Source organism: Nycticebus coucang, chromosome 8 (genome assembly GCF_027406575.1).
Source record: "Nycticebus coucang isolate mNycCou1 chromosome 8, mNycCou1.pri, whole genome shotgun sequence".
Lineage (NCBI taxonomy): Eukaryota > Metazoa > Chordata > Mammalia > Primates > Lorisidae > Nycticebus > Nycticebus coucang.
In genome coordinates, this window is record NC_069787.1 from 88080684 (window position 1) to 88086775 (window position 6092).

Genomic DNA, 6092 nt, shown 5'->3' on the forward strand with positions numbered 1-6092 from the left:
ATTACCAATATCAGCCCTTAAGATAATTTTGGAGTTTTTGTGTTTTGGATTTTTTTTTTCTGCCACACTGATTGGTGTTTAAGACAGTGCCTCATCAGTCTTGGGTGTTCACCCTTGATTCTTCCAGAGATATAAATTACTGTTTTTTGCTGTTTTTAAAAAATCCATAACGAATCCCTTTATTTCATGCATTATCTCCAAGGATTCTTTTTTTTTTTTTTACTTTTTCCTGGCTACATACTTCTTGGTGGGTAGTTACCAACATATATAGAATCCGATTCCTTTTGTAGCTGTACTCATTTATATCAAAGACTGGAGGACACTGTTTTACTCCGTCTCTGATTACTTGCCTGCACTGGGGTCTAGCCACTTTGTGGCTGTTTTGAATTTTGTGAAAATACTCCCAACAATTGTATACATATACAATTATATGTATATGTATAAACATATAAGAAGACATACAAAGATACACACAATAGCAATGACCCCAAAGCCTTTCCTTTCTCTTCTGGTTATTCTAAGAGAAACTAAAGCACAAAAACATAAGGCCTTCCCACTTTATGGGTCTAGGGTCAGTAACTAGGGTCAAGTGGCTCATCTTCAGGTAGTGCTCCTTGTATTACTTGTTTGCTGGTCTGAGAAACAGCAGGAAAATGACAATTGGAACTTGATTTTTATTTCTGTATTCCCCCACATTTCTTCCATCCCCCAAGCCTTACCAACTTCTTAGAAAAGAAAGCTCTTCTCTGGTCCAGACATGGGAAAATGTCTTTAAGAGCAGTGGCTTTAGGCTATCAGAGATTAGGCCATGCCATAAACCATTCAACTAAGAATTTCCTGAAAGAAGCCAGATGTTGGGGCATGAAGGTTAAAGAGGAACAGGCACTGCTCTTGAGCCAAACCATTGATTCACAGAGTTGGGCTGAGGCTGCAGTATGGCCCTCGTGAAGATTCATTGTTTGGGAAGAACTATGTTATGAACAAACAGGATAGAAACTATTCCAAGTTCCTATAAGTGAACCCTGCAATAGTTTAGATTCCCGTAGGTAGTAGTTGATTTTGAAGAAAAATAGGGCTGCATATGTCATGTGAGGGTCTTCTTATCCTATGATGGTATCTCTGGTAACTCTGGCAGTAACACAAGCAAAGGAAATCTGGACAAATGAAAGGCATTTAGATGAAACAGGCAGTGTAATTGGGTTTTAACTGGACACCAAGCAGGCAAGACTGGAAGGTTTTGCTTTCTTTGTGTTCAAGGTTTTGACCAACTTGGAGGAGAATCATTTTGGCAGGAAGTACTGCATAGTCTCCTGTAGTCTTCTTTAGGGTCCAACTGCCACTACCTGTCAATCCACTGGGAGGCCCAGCAGGTCATAAATGATCCACAGCTGCCTTTGCCTTGCTATCATCTCATTATGAGCCTGGGCAGACACTCGTGCCTCGTGGCAGTCACTGAAATGATTCCCACTTAGTATCTCAAGACCTTCTGTCAAGGCACCGTGCAGGCTGGTCTGGGGTCTTGCTGAAAAGTTTTGATGAAGAAGGAGAAAAGCTGCCATGTCCATCTCATGAAAGATGAGTGCTGAGTCAGTTCAGAGTTGACCGTGCAAGTGTGTACAGACTACGTCATAACACCAGAGCCTTTTAGCCTCTGGGCCAGTTCTTCATTGAAGAGAATGTTGGCTAGCTTTCTGTGACAGTAGGCCAGGCCAGAGTTGTAGAATTTCTTGCCCTGCAGGTTATGAAAGTAGATCCTTCCCAGGCGATGTGCTAAGGAAGACACATTTATTATTCTTGATGGGACTGATTCCTTTAGTTTCTCTAGCAGCAGATGGGTCAGGAGGACGTGACCTAAGTGATTGATTCCCATGCGCATTTCAAAGCCATCTACTGTCTCAGAGTAAGTACACATCATCACTCCTGCATTGTTGACCAAAATGTGGAGGTGCTTTTCCTCTACTAAGAAATCTTTAGCAAAGGCTCAATAGATTTAGTACCAGATAGGTCTAGTTTCCGCACCAACACCTGCTGGTTCCTTGTCATGATCTAGATCTCTCTGGGCACCACCCCCCCACCCCTTGTACATCTCGGCATGCTAAATATACAAGAGCTCCACTTTGAGCCAGCTCTTTGGCTGTCTCCTTCCTGATGCCTGTGTTAGCTCCAGTGACCATAGCTACCTTCCCAGGAAGCTGGACAGCTGATATCCATATCCCACTGAACAGCATTTTCCTGATTTGGGGTGCAGCTCCTTACAAGAGGAAGGAGAGAAGGACCAGGAGTAGAAGCCCAACCATGTTGGTGAGCTCAGCAATCATGGAGGAGAGATGCCCCAGCAGCCTCCACATGTATTTTTCATGGTTATATTGAGGTCATCAAATCTTAACGTTGAAAAAAAAATGAGAGGGAACATTGTATAACAACATAGGTCTGAAGCATTGTGGCAACGTTCTTTTTCTTCCTGTTTTACTGACTGAATTCTTCACTTTATCTTTTGGTGATGCCAAGAACCAAGGTGTTGATACTGTGAAGGCAGATCTATGTTGTCATAATTGGGACCTTGACACTCAATTAGGAAGATCAAAGAACATTTGCCAGTTGTGAAGTGAAAGCAATTGGGGAAAATTCGTGACCCAGAAAAACTAGTCGCTTCTCTCTCCCAAACAAAGGTGGATTTATACAGAGGGTTGGAGGGAAGAGTTTGGGAACAATGATCCCTACTACCTCTTTCCCTCCCTGGATAATTTAGGGGAGAAGTAGGGTGGGAGGCAAAAGAATCCTGTCAGGTCCAGGCCTGAGCTGACTAAACTGAGGGCCAAGTGTCCTCATCTCTGGAGTTCGTGATCATGAGCATTAGAATCAATAGGTATGTAGTATATCCTGTATTGCTGTGAAAATGTTGGGGGCGAGTGCTGGGAGAGGCTATTCTTCTTTCCCTGCCATGACTTAGTATGGCTATACCTGCTAAGTGGAGTTTGGTATGGGAGGGTCACGGTGTTTGTAGTAGGCATAAGGCAGGCTATGGAGATGGGATCTTAAAGTGGTTTTCCAAACCCATTGACTTCTCCATGGTGAAAGAAATCTGTCAGAGACATTGGGGAAGACTGTTTAGGGAGGAAAAATGGCTGTGTCTCAGTAGGACTGCCTATACCAAGAAATTGCTTAGGCCTAATTGGACACCTGAGTCTAATGGACCACCCCATGACAGAATCTGCAAGAGGACCAGCCAGAGACCAGCAATTGCAAGGACGGACAAGCCCTGAAATAGAGACTTGGAACTGGAGAATTACTGAGATAATACATGAAACAATGTTTTGGCAGGACCATATTACTGGATTGGACTTTATAATAAAGTTTTCTTTTTTCTCCCAGATGACTGAAATCACAGAGATGCCAGTTAAGTTAAAAGAAAAATGATAATTTACTTTTAACTGAGTTTTCTAGCACAAGAGGAACTGAAATAGCATTGTTAACAATACTAGAAAGTGAGTTAGGTTCTTCTAAACTTCACTCATCTTCAAGCTTGCAGCCAGTTGGGATGTAAAAAACCAGTTAAAATTTTGTTTAAATTCTGTGCTTTAAAATATTGTTGAGAGTATTTCAACTCAAGGTTAAGTTGATGATTTGAACATAGACATCTCACTCTAACTCCCCACCCTTGTGACTTGATCTTGACCTGAAAAGAATAAAAGACTACGTAAAGAGAAGAGAGCAAATATCAATATACCACTTGTCCTACTACATTTGTGCTGCTCTCAAAGAATGCCCAAGACTGGGTAATTCGTTTATTTCACATAGTTCTGGAGGCTGGGAAGTTCAAGATCAAGGCACTGGAGGTTTAAGGTCAAAGCATGAGCAAGTTTGGTGTCTGATGAGCACATGGTCTGTCCTTTCAAGATGGCACCTTGAATGCGGCATCCACTGGAGGAAAAGCGTCCACCTGCTTTTTAAAAAACATATTGCTGTGTTGATTTACTGTTAACTTATATAATCTTTTGCATACATACTCATGAATGAAATTGGACTATAAATTTTCTTTATTATATTGTCCCAATCAGGTTTTGCTATGAAGATTGTGATAGCCTCATACAATGAGTTGGAGGATATACTTTTTATTCTGTTCTCTGAAAGATTTTATGTAAGACTGACATTGTTTCTTCCATGTTAATTTTGTAGAACCCCTACTAAAGGCATCTGAGCCTAGAGATTTCTTTGTAGGAAGATTTTAATTACAGATTTAGTCTATTTAAATAGGACATTTTAGATTTTGGTAAGTTGTATTTTTAAAAAAAATTTTCTTATTCTGGTTAAAATTTTAAATTTACTTGCATAGAGTTATTCATAATATCCTTTTATTTTTAATGATTGTAGAATCTGTGCTGATGTCTTTTTCATTCATAATACATGTCTAGGTTATTTGTGACTTCTTATTTTTCTTGATCAATCTCATTAGAGGTTTATCAATTTATTAGCCTTTCCAAAGGACCAGCATTTCATTATAATCTTCTTTATTGTGTTTTTCCTATTTTATTAATTTCTACTTTCATCTTTAACTAACTTCCTTCTTCTATCCTTTGTTTTTGCTTGTCTTTTTCTAACAGCTAGTGCTTAACTTACTGGTTTTCTACATTTTAATATTTAATATGTGAATCTAGGCTATAAATTTCCATGTATTTATGACTTTATCTGCATCTTCACATTTTATCATCATTGGCTAGGGAGCCTGTAGCTCAGCGGCTAGGGTGTCAGTCACATACACCAGAGCTGGTGGGTTCAAACCCAGCCAGGGCCTGCCAAAAAACGACGACAACTACAGCAGCAAAATAGCTGGACGCTGTGGTGGGCGTCTGTAGTCCCAGCTACTTGGGAGGCTGAGGCAAGAGAATTGCTTAAGCCCAAGAGTTTGAGATTGCTGTGAGCATGTGATGCCACGGCACTCTACCCAGGGTGACAGCTTAAGACTCTGTCTCAAAAAAAAAAAAAAATCATCATTTTCATTCAGTTTAAAAAACTTTCTGTAGGGAAGAAATCCTCCCGATCCTAATGAGAGCACAGCCATTTGGGGAGGACAGCTAGTTAGAGGAAACAGGCCAGAAACCAAACTGTGTCATCACAGCAGACCTCTCCCCCACCCCAACACACACACACTCTCTTGGAATGCTTCAAGGCCAGAGTTCCTGGGAAACAACAAAACAGTAACTTTCCACCCTGGCACCAGCTGGTGCCAAAGATTAGCCCCTGGTACAAAGATGCTGTGCAGAGGAGAATGACTCCCGTAGCAGCCCCCTTCCACACCAATAAGGTTAATAAAAGCCTCTTGGAGCTGTGTGACAGGCAGCTGACCTCTGGTCAGACTGCTCTTTCCTTTCTGCTCTTTCCTCCTAATAAAACTTCTCCTTGATCCCCAGACTGGCCTCTCCTTCTTGTGGACTATCACCCCAATTCTATCCTTGAACCCCTCACTATCTAATTAGTATTAGGACTATATTCTTTGACCCATGAGTTATTATTTTAAATGTGTATTTCTTAATAAACATATTTTTTAGTTATCTTCTGTTACTAATTTTTAGTTTATTTGAATAATTGTCAAAGAATATACTCTGCATTATTTCAATCCTTTGAAATATGTTGAGGCTGTACCATGAATGTTTAATTTGGGGAAATGTTCCATATTTCAAAAGAGTATGTATTTTGCAATTGTTGGGTACAGTATACTATAAGGATCCATTAGGCCAACTTAGTTTTTATATTCTTCAAGTATTTTATACCTTGACTAATATTTGTCTGTTGTTCTCTTAAGTTATTTTAACATCTCCTATTGGTTTTGGATTTGTCTATTTTTTTCTTACTAAACTTTGAGGCTATGTTTTAAAGTGTATATCATACCTGATATTTATGACCTGGCATGGCTGAAGCGCAGACCCCATGCCACTTCCCCTGGTCTTAAAATATTGTGCTCAAGATCCTTTTCTTTTTCAACCTGTTTTAACCTGGAGTGCTAGTGCTTCTCATGAACTCTTTTAGGGATTCTGAGACTGAGTAGGGGAAGGTACAAGTGGGGGAGAAAGGAGAGAGGCGAGAGAGAAATGGAC

General features: G+C 40.3%; 1 pseudogene; it reads right to left on the bottom strand.

The window, feature by feature from the left end:
• Positions 1-1346: 1346 nt before the first annotated feature.
• On the bottom strand, positions 1347-2318 carry LOC128591383 (retinol dehydrogenase 11-like; annotated as a pseudogene).
• Between the last annotated feature and the right edge of the window lie 3774 nt (positions 2319-6092).